This window comes from Bos indicus x Bos taurus, chromosome 23 (assembly GCF_003369695.1).
Source record: "Bos indicus x Bos taurus breed Angus x Brahman F1 hybrid chromosome 23, Bos_hybrid_MaternalHap_v2.0, whole genome shotgun sequence".
Taxonomy (NCBI): domain Eukaryota; kingdom Metazoa; phylum Chordata; class Mammalia; order Artiodactyla; family Bovidae; genus Bos; species Bos indicus x Bos taurus.
The window spans coordinates 31,791,937-31,805,843 of NC_040098.1; the positions used below are offsets into that span (position 1 = coordinate 31,791,937).

General features: G+C 40.8%; 1 pseudogene; it reads right to left on the reverse strand.

Annotated features, from left to right (window-relative positions):
• Positions 1 to 3,771: 3,771 nt before the first annotated feature.
• LOC113881493 lies at positions 3,772 to 13,031 on the reverse strand (annotated as a pseudogene).
• Between the last annotated feature and the right edge of the window lie 876 nt (positions 13,032 to 13,907).

Here is a 13,907-nt window from a genome sequence, read left to right on the forward strand (position 1 = left end):
TGTACTCCGCTTGTTGGAGTTAAGAGAACTCCATACTGTTAAGCTGTTTGTTTAATCCACGTCTTTCCCCCTGAGTAAGTAGAGTTTGTGAGGAAGCTTGAGGCCTTTTCACAGTTACTCTTTTGTTGACAAACAAGGGGGTGCTAGAGAGTTATATGTAAGAGTACCTTCTGTGTTTCAGGCACTGACCGAAGCACTTTCTATGCAATTTGTCACAACAACTCTGTGAGCTTGGCATTATCATGATTTCTGCTAAATATGTGAAGGAACTGAGGGTTAAAGAGGTGCAGTGATTTTATCAGAGTGATGTACTTAGTAAATCACAGAGGCAGGATTCCAACAGACTCTAAAATATGAGTTCTTAACTGCTGGGGATACTGTCTTTATGATGTATGAACTACAAAGATAACTCGAGTTTCTCAAAAATTAAATCTAGATGTTCGAAATAAGTTACAAATATGTACTGCCTTAGTCCTTCTCTGGACGATTGAAATATTTAGACTGGCTTTCTTGCTTCTGCTTTGTGTAGAGAAAAATATTTCTCTCTGAAAATGCTCAGATAATAAAATTTACTATGAACAATTTTATTGAAATGGGAACAATATATTTTAATAAGTAAAGTCATGGAGCCTTTGATATGGAGTCTGTAATCATGTCTATTGATTGGAAAACTTTTATTGGAAGTGATTTAGAATTCACTGTCCATACTGTATGTTCCAGAGGACTAAGCCTGAGAAACTCTCATTGTTACCACTTTCAGTGAAAACTCAGCAAAGCACCAATGAGTTTTTGTTTTCTTTCCTTATGTCTTTTAAAATTGCTTAATATGATAGAGCAAATACTCTGTTTCAACCTTTCGTGTTCACTTCCTATAAATTCAGACCTCACATTAATCATTCTCTTTTTCATAAAAATCATCTGGTCTCATTTTAGAGATCAACCTCTGTCTGTCTGTATGTCTCTCTTTTTCATAGACACACACACCACACACAAACCACGAGACGATATTAATAGCATATAATACCTATGAGGAGAAATATCTCATAATAGTACCATAGCCTGGAAAAGAATTTAGTATGTATAGTAGATTCACAAAATAATTTTGTCAAAGAAATGATAATATGGAAGAAGTTTCAAAACTGTAAGGGTTTTAGAAATGGAATTTAGGGGTTATAGCCTTCTTGAATATTGTGAAAAGAATTATCCTTCCTAAAAGAATTGCCTCACTTCCCTTCTCGAAAACTTCGAGTGGTTTTCAATTGCCTTCAACTCAAATTCCAAATTCCTCACTATGGCATACAGGAGCCTTCATAATCCTTTTCTTACCTTTCTAGTATTTTCTCTTGCTATGCTCAATTTCCCATCTTTAGAATTTTTTTTAAAAATTTATTTATTCATTTCACTTATTGTTGGCTGTGGTGGGTCTTCACTGATGTGTTGGGGCTTTCTCCATTTGTAGTGCATGGGTTTCTCTTTTTGTGGAGCACGGTGTCTGGGGCATGCAGTCTTCATTAGTTGCGATGCATGGGCTCGATAAGAGTGGTTCCTGGGCTCTAGAGCACAGGCTCAGTAGTTATGGTGCACGAACTTCGTTGCTCTGAGGCATGTGGGATCTTCTTGGATCACAATCGAACCCATGTCTTCTTCCCTGACAGACGGATTCTTATTCACTGAGCCACCAGGGAAACCCTCTTATCCTTAGAATTTCCCAACATTAATACCCGAATGTTCATGTCTGTCTGGTTTTTCTCATTTTCAATTTCTCTGACACCACAACTAATACTCCCCTCAAGATATTGTCTATTGCATTGTCCTTCATTTCGTCTTCAGATCACTCATTACTATCCAGAGTTTTCCTTGTTTCTTAAAAAAAAAAATCTTATTTCTTTTCTAATCTGCCTCAGTATAATGACAGATTTATAGATCCGGAAATTTGTCTTAACAAAATCATTATATGTGTAGAACAGTGCCTGACATACAGGAAACAATCAAGATGTATTGTAATGTGTGCAATTGAACAGTTGAATCAACATGTAATGTATGAATACATTAATATATTTAAAGACTTAGGTAATTTTTTCTTATAGAAATATGTGTCCTCAGTGTTTATTTCATAGTGATTTTTATTCCAGGCTATGTGGCCATTGAGATTATGTATAAAATGTGTAATAAATATATAAAATATATGCTATGTAAATATAGTATATAGAAATCTCTCTGAATATAAACATTTATGTATTTATTGTTTTGGTTTAAAGACCCTTTTGTGTTTGTAAGATACTTTGGCAATCCCATGGACTGAATCTTTTTTGCCTTTGTGTATGGAAATCCAGTTTTATAAATGTAGACTTCTATTTGCCTCTGGAGAGAGACTGGTTTTGGGGTAGAATGAGATGCACGCCAGAGGATGCCAGACAACACCATCTCTGATTCTATTACTGATTCTTCACCAGCCCCACTGTCTTGTGTCTTAGCCAAAGGGATAGAGAGTCTGGTGGCAGAAGCTAAAGATAGTGGAGGGCCTCTCTTGGGCTATTTTTTCAGTGATTAGTAACAAAACTCAAGGGAAGAGAGAGGTATTCTACACGGAGATAGGCAAAGTGGAGAGAGGCACAGGTGCTTTAAACTCCAGAGAACACAGAGCTCATGCAAGAACTTCCTGGGAACTGCCAGAAACAGTTCATTTTGGCCAGACTACAGGGCTTGTTGTTGTTGTTTAGTCATTAAGTCGTGTCTGACTCTTCTGTGACCCTGTGAACTGTACCTGCCAGGCTCCTCTGTCCATGGGATTTCCCAGGCAAGAATGCTGGAGTGGGTTCACCATTTCCTTCTCCAGACGATCTTCCTACCCAGGAACTGAACCCTTGTCTACTGCATTGGCAGGTGGATTCTTTAACATTGAGTCACCTGAGAAGCCCTAGGTGGGGTTGAAATAGTAAATAAAATAGTAGATAAAACAACAGCCTGTTGTTTATTATCACTCTTGGGCCTATGGGCTGATACAGTCTCAGGAAACACAGGCTGGAGTTGTGTCATGCCACTTGGCATTGCTCTTGCCACATAGGGGGACATTCAGAAATGTTTGCTGAAAAAGTGTTCTCTGACACCTGTGGAGACTTTAGCATTTCACCATGGGATATCAAGTGGGCAAAGATGGAGGGGAAGGCAGGCTCTGAGCTTTGCAAGAAGCAGAAGGAAGAAAATTAAGAAAAGTCCTTCTTGGGAGGTTTCTTCTCTCTGTACTTTCCCTCAGCTCTACATCTGGCTGGCACAACAGAAATCTCTGCTTTTATTATTTGCCACCGTTTCTATCTAGAGTTCCCAGAAAGTTCTCACATGAATTCTGTTCCTGGTGAGCAGAACCCTCTATTTTCTTCCCCTTCTCATCTAAGTTGCTCATCACTACTGTTCTGCCAGTTCCTGCTTTGACAAAGTGATGCTATGTCGTGCACCAGTGGTCTCAGAGCTGCCAATGTGACTAATGTTGATGCAGCCCTGAGTTTTCTGGGTCCCAAAATGCCAATGACTTTCACCACTTTGCACTTAAAGTGTAGAAGGCCTCTCTACCTTAAAGTAGCTACTTCTAGTGTGTAGATCTTTCTCTTCTACTTAAAGAGAAATGTCCAAGAGAAAGTGGCTCCTGTGATTATCTCCATCCTTTCATCAAAGACTCTGCCCTTTCACTCAGGGGTCTTTGAAGGGTGGTGGGGATGGCCAGGTGAAGTATGGCTGGCTCTTGAGCAGAGGATATATTAAAATTTAGAATTTAAGCTACTGCCAGTTCATGCTGTATGGACTGAATAACAAAGGAAACCTGCCTGCAGAGAGAGAAGTAAAAAGTAGATTTGAGAAAAAGGAAGAGAGTCACACAGTGCTCATCTTCAAGTTTGACTCATTTCTTAACCAGGTAAAGGTCATTGTACTTACCAGATGCTCATATCAGAATGAAAGTGTCTTCTGGGAAGAGCCTTTGGCTTCCAAGTCAGCCTCCAGCATAATGGGAAAAATAAAAGAAAGAGAATGTTGCCTTTGCCTCCAGATGTACAAGGATGAAGAAGGAAATGGCAACCCAGTATTCATGCCTGGAAAATCCCATGGACCAAGGTGTCTGGTGGGCTACAATCCATGGGGTCGCAAAGAGTCGGACATGACTGAGCGACTTCTGTGTTCTGTGTACAAGGATGAGAGATGGAATGATTCTTGTGGAGGGTATGTCTGGCTTTGTGAGAACTGGAGTGACCACAGGACTTCCTTACATTGAAATATACAGCTTCTTTGTAGCCTCTGGGAACCCAGTCTCCTTCAACTCCAGTAATAGTTACTTATCCCTATGTGGGTTTCCTAGTATCAACCCTGGGGATAATGTACCTGATAGACAATTCTCCAGGAGATTCAGGGAATTATAAGATGTGGAAGTTGTTAATAGGCTTTCCGAAAGGGTATTAGAAAATCCTTCCCCTAACAGCGCCTGAGACAACAAATATCAAAGATTTGGTTCAGTTCAGTTCAGTTGCTGAGTCGTGTCTAACTCTTTGCAACCCCAGGGACTGAAGCACGCCAGGCCTCCCTGTCCATTGCCAACTCCCGAAGTTTACTCAAATTCATGTCCACCGAGTCAGTGATGCCATCCAACCATCTCATGCTCTGTTGTCCCCTTCTCCTCTTGCCTCAATCTTTCCCAGAACCAGGGTCTTTTCAAATGAGTCAGTTCTTCACATCAGGTGGCCAAAGTATTGGAGTTTCAGCTTTAGCGTCAGATCTTCCAATGAATATTCAGGACTGATTTCCTTTATTGGACTAGTTGGATGTCTTTGCAGTCCAAGGAGTCTTAAGAGTCTCCTCCAACACCACAGCTCAAAAGCATCAGTTCTTCAGCACTCAGCTTTCTTTATAGTCCAACTCTCCAGTTACTACAATTTCCATGACCACGAGTAGAACCAGACTAACAATGACGTCTGTGTTGGGGACGGAGGGCCGAGAAGGTACTGTGGAGGAAAGAGAAGGGGCCCAGACTTCAGGTTTGAGTCCTGACCTTGCTGAAGGGGTCCAGAAAGGCTCCAGCTTTATCTGAGAAGAAGCTCCACCCCAGCATCCTCCCTACCCCATCTCAGCGTGAGGGTCTCCTGAAGCCCCTTGCACTGCACATTGCACGTGTATCTCTGCTCCTCTTCAGAAGGGACCACTAGGGCTGCGCACTTCTGGAAGGTTCCATTCCCCGAAGGCCTGGTCTCTACAAGCTCCATGTCCTGGGTCTGGTCCTCCATGTCACGCTGCCAGGTCAGTGAGATCTCTTCAGGGTAGAAGCCCAGGGCCCAGAACCTCAGGGGGACCTCATGGCCAGAGATGGGGTTATGGGTCACATGTGTCTTTGGAAGGTCTATGGAGGACGAATCAGAAAATTCCCATTTAGTGTTACCTCCATGGGTCCCTGAAGCAGCATCCTGTGACAATCCTGAGAATAAACAGGACAGAGGGTTTGAAAAGAAGCAGCACAAACACCAGACACCAGCCTGAGCTCGGAGGTCTGGGCATGTTCCTGAGTCCTTGGAAAGTTCTGGAGTCAGGGTGAGAGCCAAGGTAGGAGGCACTATGTAAGGGAATGAATACAGAGTAATGCTCCTGACTTGGGTGGAGGCCGAATGACTCAGAAAAGCTGGAGTCAGGCCTCCAAACATGTTCTCAGGGTGAGACCTGGCCCTGAGAGACAGTCATGGTTCACAAGATGGCACCCAGGGTGAAGAGGCACCGCTGACCAGTTATCTCAGGGATAGGTTCCTGCTTCTTCCCCAAGGAGACTGGATTCCTTAATTGTCTTTCAGAGAAGTGGGGCCACTGGCGAGTCACTCTCTTGTACAGAATATGAAAACCTGGGAGGATTCCTCCCTCTCCTTACAGGAACTGGGGCACTGTTTCCACATTGACCTCACTTTCTTCTCTTCGTGGGAAGCCAGGTCCAGCCCTAGGGGGGACCAGGGAGGCCCCACGCCCCTCGTACCTGTGCGCAGCAGTGTGTCCTTCCCGTTCTCCAGGTGTCTGTGGACCCACACCCCCGCAGTCCCCCTCCAGATAGTTCCTACTGTTCCCCGAAGCACCACCCTGCTCAAGCTTGAGCTTGGGGATCTGAGCCTCTGCATGTGCTGTGGTCCAAAAGCACAGGTCCTCATTCCGGGCAAGGTGATTGTTGTTGTCATAGGCAATCTACCAGAACCCAAGGCAATAACTTTTCAAATATGCAATTATACCTCTTTCAGGAGAAGATGGAGATGGGTGTTTCTGTCTGTTCCCTCAACATTGAGCCCTGGGTGGGTGGGTGCAGGTAGCCAGTTACAGGCTGTTTCTTTTTTGCTACTCTCCTGTTGGACCCAGAAACGCAAGCCACTGAACCAGGTGATCAAGGAGTGTGCCCTCTGGCAGCAGCCACAAAACCTGGGCAGCCATATGTGTGCACAAATTCTTTGCACAGAGACACCAGTGATCTGGGGTGGGACAGAGGGAGAGCATGATGATGGCACCTGATGGCTTCTCAGGAGTTTGGCGAAGATTGCAGTTGACCCCTAGATATGTGTTAGAAGTCTTAGCTTTTAAGATAAGGAAATAGGCTTCTTTTAGGGACAAGCTGGAGGTTTCAGTCTGTGTCTGTATGCTGTGCCCTGGAGAGATAGCCACAGTGAGTCTGGGTGAGCCTGTTTCTTAGTTCATTATAGCTTCACGGATTTCATGCACACAAACTTCATTGATTTTCAGAGGTATGTTTTGGAGGCCCATGTCTCAGGTGTAAGTCTTCAAACTGAGGGTCCCAGACATGAAACACTTTGTTTCTCAGGGAGAAATTGTTGGTGCTGATTGCAGCCATGAAATTAAGACACTTACTCCATGGAAGGAAAGTTATGACCAACCTAGACAGCATATTAAAAAGCAGAGAAAGTACTTTGTCAACAAAGGTCTGTCTAGTCAAGGCTATGGTTTTTCCAGTGGTTATGTATGCATGTGAGAGTTGGACTATAAAGAAAGCTGAGAGCTGAAGAATTGATGCTTTTGGACTGTGATGTTTAAGAAGACTCCTGAGAGTCCCTTGGACTGCAAGGAGATCCAACCAGTTCATCCTAAAGGGGATCAGTCCTGGGTGTTCATTGGAAGGACTGATGTTGAACCTGAAACTACAGTACTTTGGCCACCTGATGTGAAGTACTGATTCATTTGAAAAGACCCTGATGTTGGGAAAGATTGAGGCAGGAGAGAAGGGGACGACAGAGGATGAGATGGTTGGATGGCATCACTGACTCAATGGACATGGGTTTGGGTGGACTCTGGGAGTTGGTGATGGACAGGGAGGCCTGGCATGCTGTGCTTCGTGGGGTCACAAGGAGTCGGACACGACTGAGCGACTGAATTGAATTGAAATTGATTTTCGTGTGGGGTTTTTCTTATTCACCTTGTGTGTAGGATTCACCCAGCTAGTTCATGCATTTCTTTTCAAAGGAGTTGTTTTGGGTAAAACTGTAGATTAGGTGTGCCCAAGGGAGGAGGGGAGATCTGGAGCCTGTATGTCATGAGTAAACAGAAACCTAGTTTTTTTTTTTTAAATTTTATTTTATTTTTAAACTTTACAATATTGTATTAGTTTTGCCAAATATCGAAATGAATCCACCACAGGTATACCCGCGTTCCCCATCTTGAACCCTCCACCCTCCTCCCTCCCCTCCCCTCCCTCTGGGTCGTCCCAGTGCACCAGCCCCAAGCATCCAGTACCGTGCATCGAACCTGGACTGGCGACTTGTTTCATACATGATATTATACATGTTTCAATGCTATTTTCCCAAGTCTCCCCACCCTCTCCCTCTCCCACAGAGTCCATAAGACTGATCTATACATCGGTGTCTCTTTTGCTGTCTCGTACACAGGGTTATTGTTTCCATCTTTCTAAATTCCATATATATGCGTTAGTATATTGTATTGGTGTTTTTCTTTCTGGCTTACTTCACTCTGTATAATAGGTTCCAGTTTCATCCATCTCATTAGAACTGAGAAACCTAGTTTTTTGCGCAGCTTCCTCTCTCCTTCTCTCTCTTGTTGCCATTTTTGTTTTGCCTTGTGTTTCTGTCTGTCCCTCTTTTTTTCATTCTCTAGTTCTTGTTCTATTCAAGTCCTTTTAAAAAAAACTTTTTATTTTGAAATAGTTGCAGATTAACAGAAAGGTCTAAAGATAGTATAGAGAGGTCTTGGGTACCTTTGACCTTTTCCCCAATGGTTATATATTCTATAACTATAATACAATTTAAAAGCTAGGAAACTGACATTGGTACAATGTATATATAGAGTTCCATGTAATTTTTTCATGTATATTCCTGTAGCCATCATCATGCTCAAAATATTTAATTACCCCTTGATCACTCATATCTCCTTTGTGATACCACTTTATAGTCACACTCATTTCCTCCCCTCCTCTGCACCCTCCATAAATCATCACTCACTCCTGGGCACAACTATCTTGATCCCCATCTCTATTATTCTGTCATTTTGTGGATAGGATATAGATGGGATCATATAATATTTAACCTATTAAGATAGACATTTTCATTCAACATAATACCCTTGAGATATTGTGTGTATTAATAGCTTATTCCTTTTTTATTGCCAAATAGTATTTCATAGTTTGGATATGCCATCATTTGTTTAGAACATTTTGTTTTCAGCTTTTTGCTGTTACAGATAAAACTGCTATGAATAATTGTGCACAGGTTTTTGTGTGGAATACATTTTTGTTTCTCTGTCATAAATGCCAAAGAGCATGATTACTGAGCTCTATGGCAAGTGTATATGTGGTTTTTAAAAGAAACATCCAAGCTCTTTTATAAAGTAGATGTATCGTTTTATATTCTGATTAGCAATGTATGAGTGATTCAGTTTTTCCACAATGATGCCAACATTTGGTATTGTTCTGACACTTTTTGTCTTGGTTGTTCTAGTAGGTAGGTAGTGATATCTCTTCATGTTCTTAATCTGCATTTTCCTGAAGGTTAGTGATGCTAAATGTCTTTACATGTGCTTATTTACCATTCATATATTTGCATTGGTCAGTTATTTGCTGAAATGTTTTTTCATTGAGTTATTTTCTTATTGTAGAGTTTTGAGAGTTGTTTGTATATTCTAGATATGACTGTTTTGTAAGATAAGTAGCTTGAAAATATTTTCTTCCAGTTTGTAGCTTATCTTATTATCCTCTTAACAGAGTCTTTAACAGACAAATGCTCTTTATTTTGACGAGTCCTCATTTGTACAATGGCATTGAAACATGTAAAATATCATGTATGAAACGAGATGCCAGTCCAGGTTCGATCCACAATACTGGATGCTTGGGGCTAGTGCACTGGGACGACCCAGAGGGATGGTATGGGGAGGGAGGAGGGAGGAGGGTTCAGGATGGGGAACACATGTATACCTGTGGTGGATTCATTTTGATATTTGGCAAAACTAATACAATTATGTAAAGTTTAAAAATAAAATAAAATTAAAAAAAATAGATTATGCTTTTGGTGTATTATATTCCAAATCAAAATAAGAATTTTACAAAATAGCATAGGAAAAAAGCATGTAATTGCAAGTAAGCATTTCTAGATAATGTCAAATTATTATCCAACATTATTATGCCAATTAATATTTACAGCAACAAGATGGAAATGGGAAGAAATGTTAATTGCATGTCTGTAATTCCCTCCATCTCTGGACACTGTATGCAGTACTAATCTTTACAGTTGAGTAAATATTATCATAGAATTTAACTAGTAGAGAGATTACTGAGAAACTTATAAGAGTATTTTAAGGAAAAGATAATTTTTCCCTATGGGTAGAATGTTATTAAAAAAACTGGAATTTACGGTTCTATGTGAAATGCTTGGCTATAGCATGTATATTAGTTAAAGAAGATCTGTGTGCTTCTCTGACTAATGACATACAAAAACCAAGATGCTTCAAACCTAAATAGCTTTCCCTGAGATAGCTTGGACTACTAGCTAGTAGTTGTCTATTACTCTGAAAGAAAACATGTTCTAGTGGGGAAAAGAGATTATGTACTTTTTGAAGCTGCCTTTGATGGTTATGGCCAACACCTTCCATGGACAGATACTAATTGTTCCTGCCTTTTGCCAGTATAGTCAAGTGTATAAGTTGTTCTGAAATTAATTGATGTTCAAACTTCAAAACACACAATACCCATCAAGTTTCTTTCAATTTACTTTAACAATTATACCTATCTTGTTTAACTCAATCATGTGGAAATAAATGCAAAGATGAGTTGAATTTAAACAAACCATGGAAGTTCCATTTAAAAATCAATATTTTTTATGTTTGCTTATGTAAATCATCACAACTTTCAGATAGAAATTGAACAACATCATAGAGGACAGGTAGTTTTTCCTTAGCCATATTAGAGGTTTGGGAGTAAAATGTGGTGGTTGACCTTTAATGTATTTACCTTAAAGATTAGGTAGACACCGCCTAATTGGTTAAAAGACGCTTGCTCCTTGGAAGTAAAGTTATGACCAACCAAGACAGCGTATTAAAAAGCAGAGACATTACTTTGTCAACAAAGGTCCGTCTAGTCAAGGCTACGGTTTTTCCAGTAGTCATGTATATCCATACATGATATGGATATGAGAGTTGGACTATAAAGAAAGCTGAGTGCTGAAGAATTGATGCTTTTGAATTGTGGTGTTGGAAAAGACTCTTGAGAGTCCCTTGGACTGCAAGGAGATCCAACCAGTCCATCCTAAAGGAAATCAGTCCTGGGTGTTCATTGGAAGGACTGATGTTGAAGTTGAAGCTCCAATACTTTGGCCACCTGATGCGAGGAGCTGACTCACTTGAAAAGACCCTGATGTTGGGAAAGATTGAAAGCAGGAGGAGAAGGGGATGACAGAAGTTCGTGATGAGCAGGGAGGCCTGGTGTGCTGCTGTTCATGGGGTTGCAAGGAGTCGAACACGAATGAGCGACTGAATTGAACTGAAGTGAATTCGTAACTCCGTTATCCATTAAGAGTTGGTTATGAATATTAGATAAAAATTAACTTACATTTAAAATTAAGTAACTGAATGTGTTCTTATTTATATATGGATAATTTTTTTGCAATTGTATGAAAAAATATCAAGTGTTTAGTAAAATATCTAAATCATTAAAAGAGGAGAGTTAAGGTAACTGAGAAGTCAAGGGAATTATCTGACCTCTGTCAATTATGAGATGTTATAAAAGAGGCAGATTAGGTATCCTCTTGCATTCTCCTTGATATTCACTTTCCCTGAGGATTGTCATCTCTGGGCAGCTAGATGACATCAGCTAATTAACCATACAGGACATACACTCCTCAGAGACTTCAGTCAGGTAAACTGTTTTCACCAGACCATTATACTGCAGGTTCATACCAATCTCATGCTTTCATAATGAGCTCTCCACCATAGAGCCAAGACATTATATTCAGAAGGAATCCTGAGAGTTTGAAATTGCCTTCCTATGTCATCCTACCAGCTAGGCACAATGCTGATCTTTAGTACCCTGTGAAGGTATTTGAAGTTATCAAGAGAAAGCATCTTCTTGCTTAAGGAAAACTTAAGGATATTCCAATGCTGATAGAGTCAACTTATGTACTCACTGCATGCAACCTGCATCCTTAGTCTACATACCCAGGTTCCAATGCCCAGTACTGTATTAAAAGCAGGAAGTGGAAATGAGATAGGGAACGAGCTTAGGACACTCACATAAGGGGAATAGGACAGGAACTCGATCTCTGTGGTACTTTACGAATTGGTAAGTAAGTTTGTTTTCAGTTGCAAGTGTTCTTTAAAGGCTAAATTGAGTAACATACATGTCAGTTGGCAAAAGAAACAGAAACTCCTGTAGAAATTCACCAAATTTCAAAACCAAACTAAGTCTTCCTTGTGGAAGCCAACTTTGTTTTCCTAGACATTTCATCCTATTGTAGTGTATTCATTATGTCTCAGTATGGATATCTGGAGCAATTTATTCAGGATATTTGGCTGTCATAAAACATGTCCTTCAGTAATTGAATAATAGCATATATGTGAATGTGAAAATGTTAGACTGTACACCTTCATTTTTCCTCAGCTCGTATTTCTGTGAAATTACAGAATGTTTCTTAAAGTGTATTGTCATTATCTGTAGTTTTAAAATGTTCATTTTCTCAAAGAAATGAACAAACGTAATCTTCCAAATGCTAGCTTGATAATTACAACAATGAAGGTCCATTTTGCAGTTATTGTGTCAATGCATTTTTGTATTTCTGTTAATGAAAAATGATCATTCTTCAATTGAGAAGAACACCAATTTGAGAGGAGAAATGTGGGTCAGAAAAGGTGATCTGAATGTTTAATTTATTGGTGAATTAGGCAAATAACAAGGTGATGTGTAATGTATGGAGAAGGCAATGGCACCCCACTCCAGTACTCTTGCCTGGCAAATCCCATGGACCGAGGAGCCTGGTAGGCTGCAGTCCATGGGGTCCCTAAGAGTCAGACACGACTGAGTGACTTCACTTTCACTTTCCACTTTCATGCATTGGAGAAGGAAATGGCAACCCACTCCAGTGTTCTTGCTTGGAGAATCCCATGGACTGAGAAGCCTGGTAGGCTGCAGTCCGTGAGGTCGCACAGAGTCAGACACAACTGAAGCGACTTGGCAGCGATGGTGTAATGTATACTGGTGACTGTCTTTCCATCCTTGCACACACTTATGAATGGACTAAATTTTGTATGAATGGACTCTCATTTTTTATGAATTCTTTCAATGTCCAGCTCAGATATTTTCTACTGGCTGCTGCACTGATCCACACCATATTTGTCATGGGTATTGACTGACAGCTTCACAGCCCTTTCCTTCTTTAGAAAATTACCATCAGTTGAATGGAGCCACATTGCCAGAAGTTCTGAATGTGGTTGGGGCAGCTTGTAGTCAATGACAGACTGGTGGGATTTATAAAAGACTGCCTTTTTGTCAAGGTGGAACTAAATCTGACACAACGCATGCTCCACAGCTTGTTATTCTGTATAGTAGTAACTGCTGCTACTGCTGCTGCATTGCTTCAGTCGTGTCCGACTCTGTGCAACCCCATAGACGGCAGCCAACCAGGCTTCCCCTCCCTGGGATTCTCCAGGCAAGAACACTGGAGTTGGTTGCCATTTCTTTCTCCAATGCATGAAAGTGAAAAGTGAAAGTGAAGTCGCTCAGTCATGTCCGACTCTAGTGACCCCATGGACTGCAGCCTACCAGGCTCCTCCGCCCATGGGATTCTCCAGGCAAAAGCACTGGAGTGGGGTGCCATTGCCCTCTCCGATAGTAGTAACTAGTCACATCTAAATAAGTAGGTATTTAAATTTACCTGAATGAAAATTAAATTTAAAATTCAGTTCTTTATCTGTCCCACTTGAAAGGCTCAGGTAGCAGCATGTGGATAGCAGTGATTGTGTAAGTGAAGCACAATATTTTTATCAGCCGATAGCTCTATTTGGAGAGTCCTTTTCCAGCTTTCTATGGGATCACGTTCATGTATTCCATTTGAGATCACATCCTTGCTTAACACATTTGTCTGCTCTGTTTTGCTTCCCTGATTCTCTTTGTCTTGAGGACATTCACTCAATAAACAGCATGCAAAGGAATTCGCATTTCAGCCTCTTTTCCCCAACCTGGCCAAACTCTGTCCATAGTGATTAGAAGTGTTATTTCTGAGACTGTGATAGATCCATTGCCTCCTCATTTATGTGTTTTTCATTGTCATTAGAATGTTGATAGTGAATAATCCTATCTCCTGTAGGAATTCCAGGCATTTTAGTTATTGGTAATATATGACACTGAAATCAGCAGAAAGAAGAGGTAAGTCTGGTCTCTGGAGTTTGAAATTCTG